General features: G+C 37.4%; 1 long non-coding RNA gene across 1 annotated transcript in view; it reads right to left on the bottom strand.

Annotated features, from left to right (window-relative positions):
• LOC110259780 overlaps window positions 269-27,761 on the bottom strand; it is a 39,979-nt gene continuing 12,486 nt past the window's right edge. The window contains exons 2-3 of the long non-coding RNA XR_002342119.1: window positions 1,205-1,369; window positions 269-324 (exon numbers count right to left, since the gene is read on the bottom strand). This is a non-coding gene — a long non-coding RNA (uncharacterized LOC110259780). The remainder of the gene's footprint in view (window positions 325-1,204; window positions 1,370-27,761) is intronic.

The following is a 27,761-nucleotide window of genomic DNA, read 5'->3' on the forward strand; positions in this document are numbered from 1 at the left end:
AAAACAAGCTGCAAACTGGGAGAAAATATTTGCAAAAGATAGCTAATAAAGGACTGCTATCCAAAATATATAATGAACTCATAAAACTCAACAATAAAAAACAAATAACCCAATTAAAAAAGACCAAAATCTTAACAGACACCTCACCAAAGAAATATATAAATGTCAAATAAATAAAAACATGCTGCACATCATATGTTATCAGGAATTGCAAATTAAAACAATGAGATACTGCTACATACCTATTAGAATGGCCAAAATCCAAGACACTGGCAACACCAAATACTGGCAAGGATGTGGAGCAATGGGAACTCTCATCCATTGCTGGTGGGGAAGCAAAATGGTATAGATACTTTTGAAGACAGTGTGGCTATTTTTTTACAAAACAAAACTTACTCTAATATATAATCCAGCAATCATACTCCTTGGTATTTACCCAAAGGAGCTAAAAACTAACATCTACACAAAAACCTATACTAGATGGTCACAGAATCTTTATTCATAACTGCCAAACTGTGGAAGCAAAGATGTCCTTTAATAGGTGAATGAATAAACTGTAACATGTTCAGAAAATTAAATATTCTGCATTTAAAAATCAATCCATACAATACATGGAGGAAGCTTAAATGGATATTAGTAAGGGAAAGAAGGCAATATGAGATAGCCACATAATGTATGATTCCAACTATCTTACATTCTGGAAAAAGCACAACTAAGGAAATGATAAAAACATCAGTGGTTGCTTGGGGAGCAGAGGGAGAGATGTATAGTCAGAATAGAGAGGATTTTTAGAACAGTGAAACTTCCCTGTATGAAATTATAATGATGAATGGATGTTACTATATATTCGTCCAAACCCATAGAAAGTACATCATCAAGAGTGAACCCTAAGATAAACTATGGACTTTGAGAGATTATGATGTGTCAATATAGGTTCATCCTTAGTGAAAATGAACAATTCCGTGAGTGATGTTGATAATGGAGGAGGCTATGTATGTGTCAGGGCAGGGGGTAAATGAGAAATCACTGCACCTTCCTCTCAATTTTATTGTAAACCTAAAACTTACCTAAAAAAATTAAAATCTTAAAAAAAAAAAGGCAATCTGCTACCAGCTTTTCCTTTAAGTATCTCCCAAATAACAATAGCAAGGTAAGTCCCAAGAGTTACAGAGGGAAATGTGGTCAGGACCAACTAAGAACTTACTTTGGGTTTTGCAATCTCCTTGATATTCCTGATTTCCTCATCAGACATGAGATCACAGTACCTGACACTGTGCAGGCTGTCCCACTCATCCTCCTCTTTGAAGGGGGTGATGACCCGCTGTGGCACGGTGGTCATACAGAAAAGTCTCTTTCACTTCTGTGGTGTCTGCAAAGCAGAGAGAAACAAGCCCTGAGTTAAATCCCAGGCACTCTGCCAGAGACAACACCAGCAGCACTCCTTAGGAATGCCTCCAACCTGCCCACTCGGAAAGGAAACAAAAGCCCTTTTACTGTTCAGCATAAATGGAATACAAAGTATTCAACACCTTCTCTCTCAGGAACATCACTTTTCATGTCTACAAGCCCTTTGAGAGAAGCCAATTTTATAATGGACTTTAAAAACAATGGCAATACACCTTACATTGGCTTGGAAAAAAGTTTTTTCTTCCATCCAACTTGCTATAAGGTTCAGGGGTGATCAGCTCACCCCCCTGATTGAACACTTTAGTGGTTCCTGTTTGCTGTAGCTTTGCTACTCATACCATGGTCCATGGACCAGCAGCACCAGCATCAGTTGCAAGATGGTTAGAAATATAGAATCTCAGGCTTTACCCCAATATTACTGAATAAGAATCTGCATTTTAACAACATAACCGGTGATTCCCATGCACATTAAATTTTGAGGAACACTACATAACAAAGTAAAGTCCAAGACCTACACCATGGTCCATCTGGCCCTCCACAATATGAGCCTGCCTATATTAAAATCCTGAATACCATAGCTTCTTTTCTCAAATTTTATGCTCCATTAATACAAAAAAATGTTTGCCATTTCCAAAATATGGTATAATTTTTCTCACGGTATATTTGTTCATGGTGTGGTCTCAGCCTAAAACTTCTCTTACTATATCATCCACATGGTAATGTAGTAGAATAGTACTTTACTTGTAAACCCTATCTTTGTCTTTGAGTTAATTACCTTTTCTTCTGTGTTGCCACCAAATCTTTCACCTAGCACTACTGTACTAAAATGATTTTTGTGGGAATGTAAATTGGTAATAACTACTAAGGAAAAGAGTATGGAGGTACCTTAGAAAACTAAATATAGAACTACCATACGACCCAGAAATACCACTTCTGGGCATATATCTGGACAAAACTATCTTTGAAAAAGATACACGCACCCCTATGGCCATTGTAGCACTATTCACAATAGCCAAGCCATGGAAACAACCTAAATGTCAATCCACAGAAGAATGGATTAAGATGTAGCATATATACACAATGGAATACTACTTGGCCATAAAAGAGAACAAAATAATGCCATTTGCAGCAACACGGATGGAAGTAGAAACTCTCATACTATGTGAAGTAAGTCAGAAAGAGAAAGACAAACCCCATATCGCTTATATTTGGAATCTAATATATAGCACAAATGAACCTACCTATAGAAAAGAAAGAATCATGGACTTGGAGAACAGACTTGTGGTTTCCAAGGGGGAGAGGGAGAGAGTAGGATGGATTGGGAGTTTGGGGTTAATAGATGCAAACTATTGCATTTGGAGTAGATAAGCAAGGAGATCCTGCTACATAGCACAGGGAAATATATTTAATCACTTGTGATGGAACATGATGGAGGATAATGTGAGAAAAAGAATGTATATATATATATATATATATGACTAGGACACTGCTGTATAGCAGAAACTGGCAGAACATTGTAAATCAACTATAATTTAAAAAAAACAAAAGAAATAAATAAAATTATTTATGTTTTAAATTTTTCTTTAATAGGAAGGAAATTTCCTTTAATAGGAAGTTTCTATAACAGGGCCATAAATGATTCTTTTTTGCTTAATTTTTTTCTATAGGCATATAATAAAAAATTATTGAATAAATATTTATAATGGTCTTAATTCCTAATTAGGCCATCAGTTAAAATAAGTGTTCAATATAATTACAACACTGAAAAAGACCTAGTGGTGCATTCATGGGACAGGTTCAAGGACTGGAATATCTTCTCAACCAAATCTTGATATTCCTGATGTTCCCAGAGTCCCAGTACTCATATGATTTAAAGGGCTCCCAAAGACCTTAAGCAACCCTTACAGACCCAATGACTCCCTTTCTCATCTTACGAGTTTGATACCCTCTTGGTGGCAGAGTCTCTCATAGACTTTGAGGGTTTGTAAATGATCCAAGACATCCTGAAGGATGTTGTTCAATGTCTTCTGCTTGGTCTCTGATATCCTATTTCCAAGTTTTTCTACTCCCTTTTCTTTCAACAATTTCACAAAGTATGGCATTTTCATCTGGGCTTGCTCATGAGAGGAGTATGGACAAAGGAAAACAAACAGTTAATAATCAGGGAGATCATTCAGGGAAGCTCTGTAATTCTTCTTTTCAAACTACTCTAATAATCCTGTATGGAATTTGAACACTGTGCAGAACTAGAACCAAGAGAGAAACAAAAACTGGAATAGAGAAAATCCATCTGACAGTGGTTTGCTCACCAGTCCCAAGGGAAAGAGTAAGAGAACCAGAAAAAAGTTATTTAAATAACTGAAAGCCAAAATTTTTCAAAATGGTAAAAACTAAAAATGGACAGATTCAAGAAGATTAAGGAACACAAGTATGATAAACATACACATTCATAAACAAAACCACACTAAGTCACATCATAATCAAACTGTTTTTTTTAAAAGACATGAAGATGAAATAACTACGTCCAGGGGAACAAAGATAAAACGACATCAGATATCTTACTAAAACTATAGTGTAGCCAGAAGAAATGAAATGACATATTTAAAATGTTGAAAGAAAAAAAGCCAATAGAGAATTTCATGCTTGATGAAAATATCTTCCAAAAAACAACAACAACAAAAAGGTGAGAACAGGATCAAGATGGAGGAGGAGTAAACATGCTCTCACATTCTCCCACAAATGTACTTAAAAAAAAAAAAAAGCAACCATCTACATGTAGAACGGTTGGCACAAAACATCCAACTGAACTCCAGCAGAAGACCTTAGGCCCCCCAAAAGGGTAAGAAATCCTCCACATAACTGGGTAGAACAAAAGGGGAAAAAAAGAGAATGACAGAGAAGAGGGGGAAGAAAAATCAGAACACCAGCACTCCTGGGAGGGAGCTGTGAAAGAATAAAGGAATGCACACTGTGGGAGGTCACCTAACTGATGGGGAGATCAGTCAGGACTGAAGGGGACCCTCAAAGCCTCAGAGAAAAGCACAGCAGCCAGACTGAGGGGGGCAAAGAAGAGACAGAGCCATATAGACCATCAGTACCCCTGTCTGGAACACCACAGCCTGAGATACTTGGGCAGAGGCTGGGCAATGAGACTCAGGCTTCAGTGCTCGGTTCCAGGGAGAAGATTAGAGTTGGCTGTGTGGATACAACCTGAGGGGATAGGGAGTAGTGTGCCACGGGCTGGGGGGCAGAGTGCTACAACCAAGGGAGTGCGAGAGGAACCTGGGCCTGCAGGACAAGCCAGGTGCCATTGTGGGGTGGGCGAGAGGAGGAGGGGCAGGATCATCATAGGAATATCTTTCTGTGCCTGTCCCAGGGCTCTTGGGCAGCAGGGAACCTCTTGAGTGGGCAGTGGGCACTGGGAACAAACTGCCACAGCCAACTCAGACTCCAGAGGTGGGTGTGGCCCGCCATCACATGAGTCCACTACTTGCAGCCCCAGTCACCCCAGGGGTCATCACAGAGAAGAGAACTGTAACCAAGTGCCACCTGTTGCACTCACTCCTCTGGGAATGCACAAGCCCTGCTATTCCCACTACCAAAGGCTCTGGGTGTGGCCTACACCTCTCTGAGAGACACTGCCACATCCCAGGGCCCTGCAATCAGGAGCAGACTGTGCCACTGTCAAGGGCCCAGCAACCAGTCACTGGCTACAGGCCCTGTCCATTGCCCCCATTTCCTTGGAAGCATGGAAAGGCCGTACACCAGCACACCCCCTATTGAGGGGGTAACAGCCTGAACATACTGAGGAAAGAGACAGCAATCATCCAAACCAAAAAGAGTCCTCATGCCAACAAACAAACAAACAAACAAACAAAAAACCTAAGCCCCCACAAGCTATCCAGGGGCATTCCTGCATATAAATAGCCCTCCAAGACTAGAGTAGAGAGTTGTTTTCTCTAAACTCACACAATAAGAAAAATATAAGCAAAATGAAGAGGATAGGAACCATTCACAGTTAAAACAACAGGAGAATTTCCCTAAAGGAGCAAACAATGAAACAGACCTCTACAGTCTAACAGACACTGAGTTCAAAAAGGAGATATGAAAATATTTTCAGGATGTTACATCCAAAAAATCAGAGTATAGATTCTTTTCAAGGGCACTTGGAACATTCTCAAGTATTGACCACATACTGGGCACAAAAATAACCTCAACAAATTTAAGAATATATAAATTATTTCAAGCATCTTCACTGACCACAATGGCATAAAACTAGAAATCAACCACAGGAAAAGAAATGAGAAAAAACTTATTACATGGAGACTAAACAACATGCTACTAAAAAAAACAATGGGTCAATGAGGAAATCAAAAGGGAAATTAAAAAATACCTCGAGATAAATAATAACGAAAACACAACAATTCAAAATCTATGGGATGCCGCAAAAGCAGTTCTTAGAGGGAAGTTCACAGTGATACAGGCCTTCCTCAGAAAAGAAGAAAAATCTCAAATCTACAACTTAACCTACTACCTAAAAGAATTAGAAAAAGAACAAACAAAACCCAAAGTCAGCAAAAGGAAGGAAATCATAAAGATCAGAGAGGAAATCAATAAAACAGAGATACAAAAAACCCCCAATAAAACCAAGAGCTGGTTCTTTGAAAGGTTAAACAAAATTGACAAACCTCTGGCCAGACTCACCAAGAAGAAGAGAGAAAGAACTCAAATAAACAAAATAAGAAATGAAAAAGGAGAAATCTCAACAGACACTACATAAATTAAAAAACCATAAGAGAATACTATGAACAGTTATATACCAATGAGGTGGACAACCTAAAAGAAATGGACAACTATATAGAGACATAAAACTCATCAAAAATAAATCAAGAAGAAAGAAATCAACTGAACAGACCAATCACTGGAAATGAAATTGAATATGCAATTAAAAACACTCCCTACAAACAAAAGTCCAGGACCAGATGGCTTCACATGTGAATTCTACCAAAAACATACAAAGAAGAACTTACACCCATCCTTCTTAATCTCTTCTAAAAGGTTCAAGAAGAAGGAACACTCCCAAAGACATTCTATGAAGCCACCATCACCCTAATACCAAAACCAGACAGAGATACTACCATAAAAGAAAATCATAGGCCAATATCTTTGATGAATATGGACACAAAAATTCCCAACAAAAGTTTAGCCAACTGAATTCAGTAACACATAAAAAAAATCATACACCACGACTAAGTGGGATTCATCGCAGATTCACAAGGATGGTTCAACATACCCAAATCAATCAACATTATACACACATTAACAAAGAAAAGTCAAAACATCTAATAGCGGCAGAAAAATCATTTGACAAAATCCAACATCCAGTCATGATAAAAACTCTTACCAAAGTGGGTATAGAGGAAACACACCTTAACATAATAAAAGCCATTTATGACAAACCCACAGCCAATATAATTCTCAATGGAGAAAAGCTGAAAGCCTTCCCACCAAAATCTGGAGCAAGATAAGGATCCTCACTCTCACCATTTTTATTCAACATAGTTTTGGAAGTTCTAGCCATAGCAATCAGACAAAGAAAATAGAAGGTATTCAAATTTGAAGAGAAGAGGTAAAATTGTCACTCTATGCAGATGACATGAGGCTATATATATAAAAAACCGTAAGGACTCCACACAAAAACTACTTGAACTGATCGAAGAATACAGAAAAGTAGCAGGATACAAGATTAACATTCAGAAATTGGTTGCATGTCTGTACACAATGGAATATTAAAAAAGGAATATAAAAATAAAATTGCAACTAAAAAATTTAAATACCTAGGCATAAACCTGACCAAGGAGGTGAAAAACATATGCTGAAAACTATAAAACATTAATCAAGGAAACCAAAGAGGATTCAAAGAAATGGAAAGATAGCCCATGGTCCTAGATTGGAAGAATTAATGTAAAAATGGCCCTACTACCAAAAGCAATATACAGATTCAATACAATCCCTATCAAATTACTCATGACATTTTTCACAGAACTAGAACAAATAATCCAAAATTTTATTTGGAATCATAAAAGACTCAGAACAGCTAATGCAATCCTAAGAGGAAAAAAACAAGCAGGAGGCATAACTCTCCCAAACTCCAGACAATATTACAAAGCTACAGGAATCAAGACAGTGTGGTACTGGAACCAAAACAGACATACAGATCAATGGAACAGAAGAGAGAACCCAGAAATAAACCCAGACAACTATGGTCAATTAATGTTCATCAAAGGAGGTAAGAATATACAATGGTGAAAAGATGGTCTCTTCAGCAAATGTTGCTGGGAAAACTGGACAGCTGCGTGTAAATCAGTGAAACTGGAACACACCCTCACACCATGAACAAAAATAAACTCAAAATGGCTTAAAGAATTAAACAAAAGACAAGACACCATCAAATTCCTACAAGAGAACATAGGCAAAACATCCTATGACATCGACTGTACAATTTTTTTCTTAGGTCAGTCTCCCAAGGCAACAGAAATAAAAACAAAAATAAACCAATAAGACCTAATCAAAACTGACAAGCTTTTGCACAACAAAGGAAACCATTAAAAAAAAAAAAAAAGACATGGAGTTCCTGTCGTGGCACAGTGGTTAATGAATCCGACTAGGAACCATGAGATTGCGGGTTTAGTCCCTGGCCTTGCTCAGTGGGTTAAAGGATTTGGCATTGCAGTGAGCAGTGGTGTAGGCTGCAGATGCGGCTTGGATCCCGCATTGCTGTGGCTGTGGTGTAGGCTGGCAGCTACAGCTCTGATTAGACTCCTAGCCTGGGAATCTCCATATGCTGCGGGAGCAGCCCTGGAAAAGGCAAAAAGACAAAAAAAAAAAAAAAAAGACAACCTACAGAATGGGAGAAAATAGTACAACTGACAAGGGCTTAATCTCTAAAATACACAAACAACTTACACAACTCGACATCAAAGAAACCAAAAACCCAATTGAAAAATGGGCAAAAGACCAGAATAGACATTTATCCAAAAAAAATATACAGATGGCCAATGGGCCAATAAAAAAAATGCTCATCATCACTAATTATGAAAGACATGCAAATCAAAACTACAATGAGGTACCACTTCACACTAGTCATAATGGCCATCATTAACAAGTCCACAAATAACAAATGCTGGAGAGGGTGTGGAGATAAGGGTACACCCTTATCTCTTCCACTGTAGGTGGGAATGTAAACTGGTAGAACCACTATGGAAAACAGTATGGAAGTACCTCAGAAAACTAAATATATACCTACCATATGATCCAGCAATCCCAGTCCTGGGCATACATCTGGACAAAACTACAATTCGAAAAGATACATGCATCCCTATGTTCATAGCAGCACTATTATTCACAATAGCCAAGACATAGAAACAACATAAATTTCCATCAACAGATGAATGAATTAAGAAGATGTGGTACATATACACAAGGGAATACTACTTAGCCATAAAAAATAACAAAATAATGCCGTCTACAGCAACATGAAAGGAACTAGAGACTCTCATACTAAGTGAAGTAAGTCAGAAAGAGAAATACAAATACCATATCGTATCACTTATATCTGGAAGCTAAAATATAGCAAAAATGAACCTTTCCACAGAAAAGAAACTCATGGACTTGGAGAACAGATTTGTGGTTGCCAAAGGAGAGGGGGAGGGAATGAGATGGACTGGGAGTTGGGGGTTAACAGATACAAACTATTTCATTCAGAGTGGATAAGCAATGAAATCCTGCCGTATGGCACAGGGAACTATATCTAGTCACTTGTGATGGAACATGATGGAGGATAATAAAAAAAAATCTAGGATGCCACAAAAGCAGTTCTTAGAGGGGAGTTTATAGAAATAGAGGCCTTCCTCAAAAAAGAAGTAAAATCTCAAATCAACAACTTAATCTACTACCTCAAACAATTAGAAAAAGAACAAAAAACCCCACAAAGTCAGCAGAAGGAAGGAAATCATAAAGATCAGAGATGGATTCAATAAAATAGAGATTCAAAAAAAACAATCAAAAAAATCAGTAAAACCAAGATCTTGTTCTTTGAAAGGGTAAACAAAATTGAAAAAATCTCTGGTCAGGCTCAGCAAGAAGAAGAGACAGAGACCCAAATAAGCAAAATAAGAAATGAAAAAGGAGAAATCTCAATGGATCCTGCATAAATACAAAATACATGCCAACAAATTTGAAAACCTAGAAGAAATGGACAATTCTTTAGAGACATACAGCCCACCAAAACTGAGTCAAGAAGAAATAGATCATTTGAACAAACCCATCACTAGAAATGAAACTGAATACATAATAAAAACACTCTCTACAAACAAAAGCCCAGGACCAGATGGCTTCACAGGCAAATTCTACCAAAAACATACAAAAAAACCATCCTTCTTAAACTCTTCCAAAAGGTTCAAGAAGGAATAATCCCAAAGGCATCCTATGAGGCCACCATCATCCTAATACCAAATCCAGACAAAGATACTACCAAAAGAGAAAATTATAACCAATATCTTTCATGAATATAGATGCAAAAATTCTCAACAAAATTTTAACTAACTGAATCTAACAACACATAAAAAAGATCATACACCATGACCAAGTGGGATTCATCTCAAATTCACAAGGATGGTTCAACATACACAAATCAATCAAGATCATACATGACATTAACAAAAGAAAAGTCAAAAACCACATGATCATCTGAATAGATTCAGAAAAAGGCATTTGACAAAATCCAACATCCATTCATGATAAAAACTCTAACCAAAGTGGTTAGAGGGAACATACTTAACATAATAAAAGCCTTTTATGACAAACACACAGCCAATTTAATACTCAACTATGAAAAGCTGAAAGCCTTCCTGCTAAAATCTGGAACAAGACAAGGATGCCCACTCTCACCACTTTTATTCAACATAGTGTTGGAAGTCCTAGCCACAGCAACCATACAAAAAAAGAAATAAAAGGTATCTAAATTGGAAAAGAAGAGGTAAAACTGTCACTTTATGCAGATGACATGATATTATATATAAAAAAACCCTGAGGACTCCACACAAAAACTACTTGAACTGATCAGCAAATTCAGCAAAGGAGGAGGATACAAGATTAACATTCAGAAATCAGTTGCATTTCACTGTAAAATTGGTTGCGATGATTTTGTACAACTATAAATGTAATAAAATTCACTGAGGAATAAAAAAAAGAAATCAGTTGCATTTCTGTATACTGACAATGAAATATTAGAAAAGCAATATTAAAAACCAATAACTTTTCAAATTGCACCCCAAAAAATTAAATACCTAGGAATAAACCTGACCAAGGAGGTGAAAGACATATTTTGAGAACTATAAAACATTAATCAAGGAAATTAAAGAGGATTCAAAGAAATGGAAAGATATCCCATGTTCCTGGATTGAAAGAATTAATACTGTTAAAATGGCCATACTACCCAAAGCAGTCAAGAAATTTAATACGATCCCTATCAAATTACCCATGACATTTTTCACAGAAGTAGAACAAACAATCCAGCAGAAATTGACAGAACATCATAAATCAACTATAATAAAAATTTTTTTAATTAAATGAAAAGTTTTAAGACAAAGTTAAGTACTCATCATCAGATCTCCACGACAAGAAAAATTAATGAAAGTTCTTTGGGCTGAAAGAAAATTATATCAGATGGAAATCTGTGCATACACAGAAGAATAAAGAGTACTAGAAATGGTAATTATACAGATAAATATAAACAAAATCCTTCCTCATTATTTAATTTCTTTAAAAAAAATAAACAATTGACTGTTTAAAGGAAACTAACAGCAAAGTACTGTGTGGTTCCTAAAATATGTCCAAGAAAAATGTATTACTATAATTAAAAAAACGGAAAATAAAGAGAAAATGGAGACAGAGTGTTATAGTTGTTACATTTATGTAAAGAGGCAAAATAATACGTAAAGGCCTTTACATAGTAAGTTAAATATGCACATTATAAACCCCAAAGCAACCATTACAAATATAAAACAAAAAAAATAGAGCTAATAAAACAATAGTGTGGATAAAATGGAATAATAAAAGTACTCTGTACATCCAAAACGAGGCAAGATGCTCTGTAAACCCAAAAAGACAAAATGAATCCAGAGATGTGAAAAGGAATAGCAGGATGGCACATTTAAATCAAACCATTTAGATACTTAAATAAATATAAATGGTCTAAACACTGCAATTAAAAAGAGAGATAAGAGTTCCCTGATGGCTTAGTTATTAAGTATCCTGTGTTATTGTTGCCATGGCTGGGGTGTGATTTCTGGTCTGGACAAGGTCAAAAATAAGCCCCCCCCAAAAACAAAACAAACAAACAAAAAAACCTGGCCTAGATAATAAAACTGGATTTAAAGAAGCAGAACTAACTCCATTGTTGTGTTGGAGATCTCAAGACCATCCACATGTTCAGTGACTCACTAGGAAGATCCACATGTCTTGATATATAGTTGTATTCATGGATATGACTTATTATAGTGAAAGATACAAAGCAGAATCAGCAAAGCAAAAAGGAACATGCAGCAAAGTTTGGAGGAAACCATGGGCAAATTTCCACGAGTTCTCTCCCAGTGGAGTCACACAGGAAGCACTTAATTCTTCAGAAATAAACTGACAAAACTATGAAATGCTGTCTACCAAATAAGCTCCTTCAGAGACTCAATGACAATTTTTTACTAGATGCTGGTTATTCACATGCTCTGCCTAGCATATAGAAAAATTCCAGATTCCCACAAAGACAGCAGGCATTTGGTAAAAACTACAGAGCACAATGAGCCACTGCTATCAGTTAGAGAATAGTGGGAAGAACATTCTTAAAACCCAAGGTCCAGATGCCAGTCAAGGTCAACTTTGCAAGCAGTCCTTTCTAAGAATGGTAGTCTCAGATTTGCCATGACCATACTTTTCTGCCCATCTGTCCTACTGGAGAAGCACTGTAAATATGATGCCAATAGGTGACAAGTACAAATATGAAAAAAGAAAAAAGATGTATCATGCAAAAACTAATCATAATAAAGTTGGAGTGGCTGTGTTAATACCAAATAAAGTAGAGATGAGAACAGAAATAACACCAAGGATAAATAGAGACATGCCTCAGAGATATTGTGGGCTGGGTTCCAGACCACTGCAATAAAGTAAACATCAAAATAAAACAACTCAAATGATTTTTTCGGTTTCACATTTCAAGTAAAATTTATGTTCACACTATACTATAGTGTATTTAGTATGAAATAACAAAAAAGATATAATAAATGTACATACCCTAATTCAAAAATACTTTATTGCTAAAAACAACAAATGTTATTAAATAACAAATGTACATACCCTAATTCAAAAATACTTGATTGCTAAAAATACTAATCCTCATCGGACAATGCAGGATCACCACAAAACTTCAATTTGTAAAAAATAAAAATAAACAATATCTTCAAAGTGTGATAAAGCAAAGCCCAACAAAATGAGATATGTCTGTATGAAGACAGCAGTTCATCAAAAGTTATACCGATCCTAACTGTGTATGTACTAAATAACATGGTTTTAAAATAAACAAACAAAAAAAAACAAATCCTGATGAACAAACTGACAGAACTAAAAGAAGAAACAGATAATCCACAATTACAGTTGGATATTTTGAAATGTTCTCTTAGTAACGGCAGATAAGTAGACAGGATTAAGAAAGTAGAAAACTGAGCAACACTATCTAGCAGCTTCACCCACTGATATAGATACTCCATCTAACAAGAATAGAATCAATTATTTTCACAGGCAAATGAAACATTAATCAAGATAAACCATATGCTTAAACAGAAAACAAGTCACAATAAGTAGCAACAGATTGAAATCATATATATCGAGAATGTTCTTTGATCACAGCAGAATTAAATTAGAAAATAATAACAAAAAGTTATCCCTCCAAATTTAGAAAATATAACATTCCTAAACTAACCAGGAGTTAAAGAAGAAATCACAAGGAACATCATAAAATACTTTGAACTAAATGATAAAACAATCTATGTGAATTTGTGGAAAGTAGCTAAAGCAATACACAGAGGGAATTTTATAGTTTTTTCACATTTGCATTAAAAAGTCAGAAATGTGGAAAAATCTATAATGTAATCTTCCCCTTTAGAATCTAGAGGAAGAAGAGAAACCTAAGCCCAGAATAAATATAAGGAAAGGAATGGTAAGATGGGAGCAGAAACTGATAATATAGAAAACTGACAAAGAATAACAAAAAAGGCAATAAAACTAAAAGATAGTTCCTTGAAAAGAATCAATGCAATTAATAAACTTCTAGCTAGGCTGATCAAAAATAAGAGAGAAGACACAAATTGCCAGTATGAGGATTCATAAGAAGGTAATTGTAAGAGTAGATAGAACTATAGATTCCACTATATAAAAAATACAATGAAAATATTACAACTTTATATCAAGAAAGAGGAGAGTTTAGAAAAAATGTGCAAATCCCTTGAAGAATGCAAATTATATAAACTGAGTAAACTAAAGAAAATTCTGAGAAGACCTATATTTACTGAAGAACTTAATTTGTAATTTAAAATTTTCACATGCATACAATAGAACTTATCAAATATTTAAGAAGAAATAATTCAATCCTATACAAATTTTGAATAACAGAAGAGAGACCTTTTAACTCATTTTTTTTGGCATGTAGACATCTAGCTGTTTGATCATTTGTTGAAAAAACTATTCTTTCTCTATTGAATTGCCTTTGTTCCTTTGTCAAAGATCAGTTATCTATATTTATTCTATTTCTGAGCTCTCTATTTTGTTCCACTGTCTGTTCTTTCACCAGTAACACAATGCTTTGAATATTGTAGCTTTATATTAATCACATCTTGAAGTCAGATACTGTCTTCAACTTTGTTTTCTCCTTCAATTTTGAGTTGGCTATTCTGGGTGTTTTACCTCCCCAAATAAACTTTAGAATCATTTTGTCAACATTCATAAACTAACTTGCTGAGACTGAGATATGAATTGTGTTTGACCTGTTATAGATCACTTTGGAAATAACAGACATCTTAAAAAATTGAGTCTTTAGAGTTCCTGCTGTGGCTCAGCAGTTAGCAAACCCAACTAGCATCCATGAGGATGCAAGTTCAATCCCTTGCCTCTCAGTGGGTTAAGGATCTGGCATTGCCACGAGCTGTAATGTAGGCTGCAGATGCGGCTTGTAGCCTGCGTAAATGTGGCTCTGGCGTAGGCCAGCAGCTACAGCTCCAAATGGACTCCTAGCCTGGAAACCTCCATATGCCGCAGGTGCGGCCTTAAAAAGACCAAAAAAAAAAAAAAAAAAAAGAGTCTCCTTATCCATGAACATGACCTTCTCTCCAGAGACTTTTATCTTCTATGATTTCTTTCATCAGAGTCTAATGGTTTTCTTCATATAATTTTGCACATCTTTTGTCAGATGTGTATTTTGTATTTCTTTTGTGTATGCTCATATAAATAGTGTTGTGTTTCTTAATTTCAAATTCCAATTGTTCATTGATTGTATACAGGAAGACAACTGACTTTTGTATATTAGCCTTAAATCCTGCAGCCTTACTATAATTACTAGTTTTAGGAATTTTTGTTTATTCTTTGGAATTTTCTACAGAAAATAGACATTTTATTTCTTCCCAATATTTATACTCTTAATGTCTTTTCTTGTCTCACAGCATTAGCTAGGACTTCCAATACAAAGATGAACAGGAGTGTTGACAGGACATACTTGTCTTATTCCTGGTCCTAAGGGGAAAGACTCTAATTTCCTCACCAACATGATATTACCTGTAGTGTATATATATTTTTTTTTATTATTATTTTTTTTTTTGCTTTTTAGGGCCACACCTGCAGCATATGGAGGTTCCCAGGCTGGGGTTGAGTTGGAGCTACAGCTGCCAGCCTACACCCCAGCCACAGCAACGCCGGATCCAAGCCGCGTCTTCAACCTACACCACAGCTCATGGCAACACCAGATCTCCAACCCACAGAGCAAGGTCAGGGATCAAACCTGCAACCTCATGGTTCCTAGTCGGATTCATTTCCACTGCGCCATGACGGGAACTCCAAGCTGTAGTGTAGATTTTTTGTAGATATTCTTTATCAAATTGAGAACGTTTCTCCATATTCCTGTTTCATGAGTTTTTAAACATAAATGTTGAATTTTCTCAAATATTTCTTCTGCATCTGTTGATATTTTTCTTCCTAGCCTATTGATGTAATGGATTACATTATTTTTTGTTTTTTATTTAATTTTATTGATAGTTGATTTACAATGTTGTGTTAATTTCTGCTGTAAACTGATTTACCTATACATATACATATCCATTCCCATATAGGCTATCACAGAACACTGACTAAATTTCCCTGTGCTGTACAGCAGGTTCCCATTAACCATCTACTCCATATACAAGAGTGCATTTGCCAATCCCAAATGCCCAACTCATGCGTCCCACCCACCCTTCCCCTTTGATAACTGTAAGTTTGTTTTCAAAGTCTGTGAGTCTGTTTTCTAAATAAATTCATTTGTATCATTTCTTTAGATTTCATATGTAAGTGATATCGTATGACATTTGTCTTTGACTTATTTCACTTAATATGACAATCTCTAGGTCCATCCATGTTGCTGCAAATGCTATTACTTTGTTCTTTTTATGGCTGAGTAGTATTCCATAGTATATATGTAATACCTCTCATTCATCCATTCATCACTCGATGGACATTTAGGTTGCTTCCATGTCTTGGCTATTGTAAATAGTGCTGCAATGAACACTGGGTGCATGTATCTTTTCAAAGTATGGTTTTTCCAGATATATGCCCAGGAGTGTGATTGCTGGATCATATGATAGTTCTATTTTTAGTTTTTTAAAGAATATTCATACTATTTTCCATAGTGGCTGTATCAATTTACATTCCCACCAACAGTGTGGGAGGGCTCCCTTTTCTCCACACCCTCTCCAGTATTTTTGTTTGTAGACTTTTTGATGCTGGCCATTCTGATTGGTGTGAGGTGATACCTATGGTAGTTCTGATTTGCATTTCTCTGAAAATTAGCAATGTTGAGCATCTTTTCATATGTTTTTTGGTTATCCGTATATCTTTGGAGAAATGTCTGTTGAGATCTTCTATCCATTTTCTGATTGGGTTGTTTGTTTTTCTGATACTGAGCTTCATGAGTTGTTTGTATATTTTGGAGATTAATCCCTTGTCAGTCACTTCATTTGAAAATATTTTCTCCCATTCTGTGGGTGTTCTTTTTTTTTTTTTAAGGTTCCCTTTGCTGTGCAAAAGCTTTTAAGTTTAATTAGGACCCATTTGTTTATTTTTGTTTTTATTTCCATTACTCTAGGAGGTGGATCTGAAAATATATTGCTGTTATTTATGTCAAAGAGTGTTCTGCCCAGTTTTTCTCTAAGAGTTTTGTAGTATCTGGTCTTATATTTAAGTTTTTAATCCATTTTGAGTTTGTGTGTATGGCGTTAGTATTATAATTTCATTCTTTTACATATAGCTATCCAGTGTTCTCAGCACCACTTATTGAAGAGATTATCTTTTCTCCATTGTATATTTTTGGCTCATTGTCAAAGATTACCATAGGGAGTTTCCATTGTGGTGCAGTGGGGTAAGAACCTGACTACAGCAGCTCAGGTAGCTGAGGAGGCCTGGTGCAGTAGGTAAAAGGATCCAGCATTGCTGCAGCTATGATGCAGTTTGCAGCTGTGGCTGGTTTCAATCCTTGGCCAGGAACTTCCATATGCCTCAGATGTGGCCATTTAAAAAAGAATAGGAGTTCCCGTTGTGGCTAAGTGGAAACAAATCTGACTAGCATCCATGAGGACACAGTTTGGGATCCCTGGCCTTGCTCGGTGGGTAAAGCATCTGGCATTGCCATGAGCTGTGGTGTAGGGTGCAGATGCAGCGCAGATCCCTCATTGCTATGGCTGTTGTGTAGGCTGGCAGCTACAGCTCTGATTAGACCCCTTAGCCTGGGAACCTCCATATGCCACTGGTGTGGCCCTAAGAAGCCAAAAAAAAAAAAAAAGATTAATTAACCATAAGTATGTGGGTTTATTTCTGGACTTCTTATCCTGTTCCATTGATCTATATCTCCGTTTGTGTGCAAATACCATACTGTTTTGGTGACTATAGCTTTGTAGTATAGTTTGAGGTCAGAATGCCTGATTCCTCCAACTCCATTTTTCTTTCTCAGGACTACCATAGCTATTTATGGTCTTTTGTGTTTCCACATAAATTTAAAAATGTTTGTTCCAGTTCTGTGAAAAATGCCATTGGTAATTTAATAGGGATTTCACTGAATCTGTAGACTGCTTTGGGTCATACAGCCATTTTGAGAAATTGATTCTTCTAATCCAAAAGCATGGCATATCTTTCCATCTGTTTGTGTCATCCTTAATTTCTTTCAACAGTGTCTTATAGTTTTCTGAGTACAGGTCTTTTCCCTATACAGGTAGGTTTATTCCTAGGTGTCTTCTTCATTTTGATGCAGTGGTAAATAGGATTATTTCCTTTATTTCCCTTTCTCAGATTTCACTGTTAATTTATAGGGATGCAAAGATTTCTCTGTATTAATTTTGTATCCTGCAACTTTCCCAAATTCACTGATGAGCTCTGGTAGTTTTCTGGTAGCACATTTAGGACTTTCTATGTACAGTATCACATCACCTATAAACAGTGACAATTTTACTTCTTTTTGCCCAATTTTTCTTCTCTGACTACAGTGGCTAGGACATGACTACAGTAGCTAGGACTTCCAAAACTATGTTGAATAAAAGTGGTGAGAGTGGACATCCTTGTCTTGTTCCTGATCCTAGAGGAAATGCTTTTAGCTTTTCACCATTGAAAATGGTGTTAGTTCTGGGTTTGTCATATATGGCCTTTATTATGTTGAGGTAGGTTTCCTCTATGCCTGCTTTCTGGAGTTTTTTTTAATCATAAATGGGTGTTGGATTTTTGTCAAAAGTTTTTCTGGGGAGTTCCCGTCATTGCACAGTGGTTAACAAATCCAACTAGGAACCATGAGGTTGCGGGTTCGATCCCTGGCCTTGCTCAGTGGGTTGAGGATCCAGCATTGCTGTGAGCTGCGGTGTAGGTTGCAGACACGGCTTGGATACTGCATTGCTGTGGCTCTGGCATAGGCCAGTGGCTATGGCTCGATTGGACCCCTAGCCTGGGAATCTCCATATGCCGCGAGAGCAGCCCTAGAAAAGGCAAAAAGACAAAAAAAAAAAAAAAGTTTTTCTGCATCTACTAAGATGACCACTTGGTTTTTATTCTTCAGTTTGTTAATGTGGTGTATCACATTGATCAACTTGCAGATACTGAAGAATCCTTGCATTCCAAGGATAAATCCCACTTGATCATGATGTATGATCCTTTTAGCATATACTTGGATTCAATTTGCTATTATTTTGTTAAGGACTTTTGTGGCTATGTTCAACAGCAATACTGGCCTATAATTTTCTTTTTAAGTGGTATCTTCATTTGGTTTTGGTATCAGGGTGATGGTGGCCTCAGAGAATGATCTTGGAAATGTTTCTTCTTCTACAACTTTTTGGAAGAGTTTCAGAAGGATAGGTGTTATCTCGTCTATAAATTTTTAATAGAATTTGCCATCTGATCCTGGATTTTTTTTTTGTTGGAAGTTTTTTAAATCACAGTTTTAATTTCAGTACTTGTAATTGGTCTATTCATATTTCTAGCATGGCTGAAGCCAGATTGGATAATAAAAATCTTAACCTCCAAAATGTCAAGGTTCTCATTATGATTAAGATTGTTGTTTGATTGTGGAGGAACAGAGGCTGGCTGGCATTGTTCCAATATCTACCAGCTAAATCAGCTCCCAGGAGATTTGAAGAAACCACACCTATTTTTTTGATATTCAAAAATAATCACATCATGAAGGAATTCAGAAATCCACTGTGAATGTCCAGGTAAGGATGTAGGCTCAGAAAAGACTACGAGAAGAACTGAAGCTTTAATCTTTGGCAGCAAGAGACACTATACAGTAGTTAACAACAAAAATCTACTAAGCTTAAGGAAAGAAGAGAATTCTATTTCCAGAATTATCAAATTATAAAATTCAAATATCCAGTTTTGAACAAAGAAATAGGAAACTATGGCCCACTCAAAAGAAAAAATAAATCAAGAGAAAATGTACCTGAGGAAAGCCAGATGTCAGATACATGAGACTCCAACTATCTTTAATCTGCTTAAAGAACTAAAGGAAGACAAGAACAAAAATAAGAAATGATGTATGAGTAAAGAAACAGTGGACTTGAACAACACAATAAATCAACTAGACCTAGGAGACATATAAAGAATAATCCACCCAACAACAGCAGAACATTCTTTAGTGCACATTCATCTCAAGTATATATTGGACATTCTCCAAGCTGTCTTGTATGTTAGGCACAAAACAAGTCACAGTACATTATAAAAGGTAGATATAATACAAAGCATCTTCTCTGACTAGAAGAGAATAAGTTAGAAAATAAATAACAGTTAGAAATAAAATAGGCAGAATGTACAAAATGGGATAAAAAAAAAAAAAAAAAAAAAAAAAAAAAAAAAAAAAAAAAAAAAAAAAAAAAAAAAAAAAAAAAAAAAAATGGGTAATTCACAAATATGGATAAATTAACAACAAAGCCTTAACCAACCAATTGGTGAAGGGAGAAATTAGAAAAAACTTAATGATGAATGAAAACAAAGACAGAACATACCAAAACCTATAGGATGCAGTGAAAGCAGAAGAGGAAAATTTAGAACTGTAAATCCTTACAACCTAACTTTACTACTTAATGAACTAGAAAAAGAAGAACAAACTAAACCCAAAGATAGCAGAAAGAAGGAACTAAAAAAGATACACCAGAGATAAAATAGAGAACAGAAAAACAATAGAGAAAAATCAATAAAATCAAAGTCAGATCTTTGAAAAGATCAACATAAATGAGAAATTTGCAACTAGGTGACTGAGAAAATAAAAGACAGGACACAAATAACCAAAATCAGAAATGAATGTGGCGACATCACTACCAACCATTGGTGATAAAATGGAACAAAAAAGAATTTTATGAACAACTGTATACTAACAAATTAGATAGCTTAGAAGAAAAGGACAAATTCCTTGAAACACACAAATTAGCTAAGCTGATTCAAGAAGTGGAAAATCTCAACAAACCTATAATAAGCCAAAAGACTGAAGGAGTAATGAAAACCTCCCAAAGAACTAAGGTCCTGGACCAGATAGCTTTGTTGCAACAGAAACTAGTTGAGACAGTCTCCATCACGTTAAACTTTATTTTAATCTACTCAGCCACTCTCTCATATATATTTTTTCTTTTTCTCTCTTGCTTAATTGCAGTTAGAAATGATTACTTTCTAGTTAAAATTGTACAATGCACCTGGTGTTTCCTTCTCCAAGAAAGCAATCCCTACCACTCCCTTCCTCTTTGAGCATTCTCCATTCTGGAAATAAGGACATGGTGCAATAACCTCAAGGACCACCAAGGCCAGTCCCAGGACTGTCTGACGCCAACTTTAATGATTTTGAAATTTTCCCCTAGTAAAGAAGAATGAAGAGTTGCACCCTTATCTGTGGCCCTATTTTCCACTCCTAGACTATAGGACACCTTTCTCTTTCAAGGAAGAGCACGGTCTTGAGGGCACTAGCCTGCCATGGCCTCCTCTGCCTGGCAAAACAATAAAGCTATTCTCTTCAACTTCACCCAAAACTCTGTCTCTGTGTTTCTATTTGTCACTGGTGAACAGAGGTCCAATTATGGCAACAAATTTGGGGACTCAAGGGACTGACTTCTGGGCAGGTGGCCCTGTGGGACCCCTCAGCTTGATGGAACATTCTGAGGTTACTCTCCACACTAGACTCCTTCAGGAAAGCAGAAGATGGGATCCTCTAGAGGTTAGATCCTCTAGAGGTCAGATTACCAGGTATCTCCTACGATAGGGCCTTGCCCCAATCATACCAGGACTGCTATCTTGGTAGCTGGAGCTCCAGGGCAGGAGTGGAAGATGGGAGAGAGAGATTGCCCTAGCAGCTCCCAAGGCCATCTTTGCCTTGAGGGCATTCCCCTCCCCTTCTACTCACACCCACCCAAACTTCCTACTCTGAGAAATCATCTTTTGGGGAAGGAGAAAAGTAACGTTTGGGATGTCACAACGCCTCTGCCAACATTTTGGTAAGTCCCCTAGCATGCACTCTGAGGCCCGTTGACCTTGCCCATCTGGGGAAACTTCTGTCCCCATTTGGGGATTTCTGTTTAGAAGCTCTCATTTGTAAGGCACTGCTTGGACTAAAGTCATGAGCTTAATGAGACCTAGAAGCCAAATTGTGTTTGGGCTGTTTGGTTTTTGTTTGGTTTGTGGTTTCCATTTGGCTGGCAAGGATTTGGTTTGTCTTTGGCTCTGCATAGGAGTGTGTAATCTGACTCAACATGGGAAGCACTTCTTTGGTTTCAGCTGATAGTTCCCCTAAAGAAGATTTTGAAAAACTGGTCGACCTATAGTTGTCAATCCATGACTAAGAAAAGGATGGTATTCTATTGTAATTCTGTGTGGACAATGTACATTCTTGACAGAGAGGAAAGATGACCACTGCATGGTAGCCTGAATTATTATACCATCCTGCAGCTACAAGTGTTTTGGTCATAGGAATGGGAAGATGGGCATGATCTCCTATGTTCAGGCATTTATGAAACTTCACAATAAAGACAGTGAATAGCCAGGTAGTAAATTGACAGTACAGAGGGAAAAGAAGAAACCTGTTTCCCTTTTTAAGGTGGTAGAGGATTCTAAAACTCCATATAAGAAGTTAGATGATGATTTGACAATCTTAAGTATAATGAGTCCACTTAACCCTAATTTTCAAGTGCCTCAGGCTCCACCTCCAGCAGCACCACTACCACCTTGGGTGCCACCTCTGCTAATTTATTCCCTTTACCAGCAAAGATAGAAAGGACTGAGGAAGGAACAGACCCTCCCTTTGACATTCTCAGAGTACAAGCCAGAGGCAGGAATGGTCTCCCCTTTGAGGACCTGACAGGGCACCCATTTTGGCCAGGGACACCCCATTACTAGAGAAAGAGAAAAGCACTGGCAGGACAATTTCTTTTGCATCAAATGGAACAAATGGAAAGGGGTCATTGGCTGAATATTACTGGGCTTACAGTCCAAATCCACCTCAGATTTGATGAAATGGAAGTCAAAATGTCTCTTATAGGGATGATCCCCAAAAGATGGCTGATCTATTCTATTCCATCTTTGTCACCCATCGTCCTACTTGGGGAGATGTTCAATCATTATTGAACATGCAGCTCACAAGCAATAAATGCCAATCAGTGGCAAACAAAATCAGAAAGGGAATCACAGAGCCTACATGATGTGAATCCACACCAAGTTTCCCCTCCCAATGATGCAGTTCCCAAGTCCGAGCAGAACTGGGATCCAAACAGAGCCCAGGATGCACTTATGTTAACCAGTGTGTACTGGACAGACTTGGAAAAAGATTTCAAAAACAAAAGAATCTAAAAATACAAGAGCTCAGGCATAAATTAAAGGAGAACCTTTCTGCCTTTCTGAAGTGTACCTACCAAGCCTATCAAAAATACACCAATTTGAATCCTGAGGCCCCCCCCAAAATATGAAAATGATAAGTATGACTTTCATTAATCAGAGTGCTCCAGACATCCGAAAGAAACTAAAGAAAATTGATGGAGCAATGTCAATGAATTCAGGGCATCTAATAGAGATTGCTTTCAAAGCATATAATGCTAGAGAAGAACACAGCTAAGGCGGTTAAAATTTTCTATGAGGCCCCAACTAGGAACAATCCCACAAAGCAAAAACTTGGTAAGGAAGGAAAAGGAGAGAAATCTAAGCTAGAAAGGGGCCAATGAGCCTAACGCAAGGAAGGAGAGCCCTGGAAAAGGTATTGTCCTAAACTTAACAAGAAAACCAAGAAAATTTCTGGCTGAGGTTATGGCTGTGAGAAGGGAAGTTCTGAAGAGTACAGTGACAGTGACTGAAGAAGCCGAGGGCTTCTCTCCATGTTGATGGCTCCAATAAATATGGCCCCATGGGAGCCCCGGGGTCAAATAGCAGGGTGAAACCAATTAGTAGATTTTTTAGTGAATACTGGCACAACCAACTCATTTTTAAATTACAAACTGGCATCATTAAACAAATCTATAATATCAGTGGTAGAAATTACAGGACAAGCTCGGCAGTGTCCTTTACTTCAACCTCTAGAATGCCAAACTGGAAAGAAGAAATTGAAACCCAGTTTTCTATGCATGCCTGATTGCCCAGTCCCCCTCTTGTGTAAAATGAATGCTCAAGTAATCTTTTTGCTGGGAAGACAACTTTTATGTTTAGAAGTACCTCCAGAAAACACCTTAAGATTTCACCAGTAACTTGAATTGACGAAAAAGGAGACAGAGCCAATTCCAGAAGAGACTGAAGGAAAAAATGAATAAAGGGAGTTCCTGTTGTGGCTCAGGGGAAATGATTCTGAATAGTATCCATGAAGAAGTGGATTCGATCTCTGACCTCACTCAGTGGGTCGGGGACCCAGTGTTGCTGCAAGCTGTGGTGTGGGTCACAGATGCAGCTTGGATCTCAAGTTGTTGTGGCATAGGCTGGCAGCTATAGCTCTGATTCAACCCCTAGCCTGAGAATTTCCATATGACACGAGTGCGACCCAGATGAGCCATATCTGCCTCCCCAATTTCAACTGTTCTTAATCCAAAGGCTCTATACCTGAGGAAAAAAACAATATCCTCCTAAGAGAGAGGCCACAGAAGGAATCCAGCTGTCATTAAATCGCTTCCTAAAATACAGCCTAATTAGACCCTGCAGATGTCCCTACAACACTCTCATCCTGCTGTACTGGAGTCCCACACTACTGAATATTGATCAATTTGTTCAAGACTTATGGGCCATTTATGAAATAGTACAGATCCATCCCAGGTTCCAAATCCATACACTTTGCTCACTACAATACCTGGAAATTATGGATACTTACAGTCCTAGATTTAAAGGATGCCTTCTTTTGTATACCAGTAGGAAAAAAAAATGGTCACAATTACTGTTTACTTCCAAATGGCAGGATTCAGGATCTAAGGCCATAAGCTAATACTGCCGGACAGTACTGCCACAAGGATTTTGACAAGTGGCCTTAAATGAATCGTTCGTTGGTGCCCTGCTACCTCAATTGGGCTTACCTCAACACAAACTTCACTATACACCTGAGGATGATCAGAGGGCAAAGGACTGGGTTTTAATGCCTTAGATTCAACTAAGCAATGGAAAATGAATCCAAATGGACTAGTCTTATTACTTGCTGCCCTCATGTGGGCAATAATAAAACTATTACATGACAGCCCCCATTACAGCCAAGATGCCCTAAAGGACTTTATCAAACCTCATCTCCAGGGGCCCAATCTACAACAAACTATTAAGGGGATGACACAGAGTTGTCCTATAGGCGTAAAAAATAATCCTAAACCTGGAAAATGAGGGCTGCCTTAAGGAACTTAATATGCTGGTGAACACCCTCGTGCTGACTGGCAGGTTGACATCATACAGATTCCAAAGACCACTGGCTGCATTAAATATTTGTTGGTTTTTGTTGATACCTTTTCAGAATGGGGTGAAGCTTCCCCAACCACAACAGAAAGGGCACTGGAAGAAACAAACACTCTTTTAAAAGATATTATTCCAAGGTTTGGCTTTCTCTCTTCTTTTTTTTAATTTAATTTTATTTTTTTATTACGCAAATGAATTTATCACACCTGTAGTTATGTTATGATCATAACAATCCAATTTCACAGGATGGCCTTCCCTCTTCTATCCAAAAAGACAATGAATCAGCTTTTGTTATGGAGGTAATTCAAGCCATAAGTAAAGCTTTAGGGAAAAAATAGAAACTTCATTCAGCATGGAGATCTCAATCAATAGAGAAGACAGAGAAGATGAATCATACTTTGAAGAAGACCCTTGCCAAATTATGCTGGAGACTCATTTAAAATGGGATAAAGTTTTGCTAATTGCTCTCCTTTCTAAAAGAATAGCTCCTAGAAAGAGGCTTAGGTTAATCCCTTTGGAAATTTTGAGATTTTTTTTTTTTTTTTTTTGTCTTTCTAGGGCCACACCAGCAGCATATGGAGGTTCCCAGGCTAGGGGTCCAATCCAAGCTGCATCTGTGGCCTACACCACAGCTCATGTCGATGCCAGATCCTTAACCCACTGAGCGAGGCCAGGGATTGAACACACGTCCTCATGGATACTAGTCAGGTTCATTAACTGCACTGAGCCACTACGGGAACCCCGCTTCTGAAATTCTTTATAGGAGAATATTCCTGGCTCTAAAAGAGGGGGATGAAAACATGCTATTGTCTCAAGAGTCTAAGGTCAAACAATATGTCCAATAAATTAATCATTTGCTAACTACTATGCATGAGTTTATGTCCTGCAGGTCTCCTCACTTGGAAGCTTCCCTACATTCTTCCCAGTGGGAGACCAGGTGTTACTAAAGGTGGGAAAAGAACAAGGATCCAAACAATAACTTGAAGAGAAATGGAAGGGACCATATGATATCCTTCTTATTACCCATACTTCCTTGAAGCTAGATGGAGTCAAGCCGTGAGTACATCAAACCAGAATAGAGAGGCCTTCTGATGACTAACTGGAGCTGCCCCCGGCTGACAAGCAGGCCCCTGAAAAGTGGACATCACACCCAATAAGAAACCTTAAGTACCTGTTTCAACAGGAAAAATGTAATACTTACTTTTTCTATCTTTATATTTACTGGGAATGCTTGACTGAATTCATTCTTGAAGGTAGAAATGAGTCCATAACCCTTAGCATTGAAGTCACTACCTTTGAACCAGCTGAGTGCCAATTAAGAATACACTTCACGAGTTCCCAATGTAGCACAGCAGGCTAAGAATCTGACTGCAGCAGCTCGGGCCACTGTGGAGGCGCAGGTTCAATCCCTAGCCCAGGAACTTCCACACGCTGTGAGTGTTGCCATAAAAAAAATTACACTTCAACAACCAGGCCATAATTTTTTCTTTTCCCTTTATGTCACTATAAAAACAAACATAATGCCTGCTCAAAATTAGGCAACAAAAAAAATGGGTCTCGGAGTTTTCTTGTTACACAGCACTGTAACAAGATCTGGGATCTTGTTAAGGATCTGGGATCACCATAATGGCTTGGGTTGCTACTGTGGTGTGGGTTTGATCCCTGGCGTGGGAACTTCCACATGCCATGGGTGGAGTCAAATATATATACACAAAATCCAAAGCTAATAATAGAAAGTTTTAATCAAATTTGGAATGGGCTATTCTGGCTGACCCCAGAATATGGACAATTGAGTGATAGAGAGCCTCTACGTTGGGAAGAAAGAAATCATTCCCTTCATCACTGAATGATTCAACTCGATATATGAGACGGAGTCCCATCAAAGAGTGCAATAACCTTACAATATTAAAAAAAATAGTGGCTTGTTTGCTACTGACTGGGTTAGAAGACCAGGTTATTTACTGGAAGGGCCCCAAACAGAACTCACTGGGTCTCATTGAGCCTATGGCCATGGCTCCTGCTTGTATAGATTGGCAGAGGCATTCTGGGACTCCCTTGGGCCCAAAGGCACCACTGAAAAACTGTACAAAAAAACTGAAAACAGCTTATCTTTCTTATCTTCACACTACACTGACTACGTTGGATTTCAAAGGGCATAGCCATTTGCTTAATGTCTTTGTTCCAAAAACAGGCCTTGAAAATATATCCCTCCAAACAAGAAGCCTTAGCTAAATTTATCAAACAAGCTGTTAATGGTAACTAGCAAAGTCTAATATTATTAAACACTAATGAGAAAGGCTGTATTACAGAACTGGATGGCCCTAGACATCCAGACTGCCTCACAAGGGGGAACTTGGGCCATCATCTGTACTGAGTCTTGCACCCTTATACCAGACAAATCAGGAAATATATCCACACTCCTCAACAACATGCAGTCCTGGATCCAACGGTTGATAATTCAGATATTTATGTCTCCAAAGCTGCTTCTAGGGTTTCTGATTGGTTTTCCAACATACTGAGCTGAATCCCTCAAGGCATCCAGTCTGCTTTGTCAGGAATTTCTCAATTTGTACTATCCATCTTACTCCTAGTAACAATTACATATGTTTTAGTCAAAATTTCCACATGTTCTTTATCCTTTATCTATAGAA

Source organism: Sus scrofa, chromosome 2 (assembly GCF_000003025.6).
Source record: "Sus scrofa isolate TJ Tabasco breed Duroc chromosome 2, Sscrofa11.1, whole genome shotgun sequence".
Taxonomy (NCBI): Eukaryota; Metazoa; Chordata; class Mammalia; order Artiodactyla; family Suidae; genus Sus; species Sus scrofa.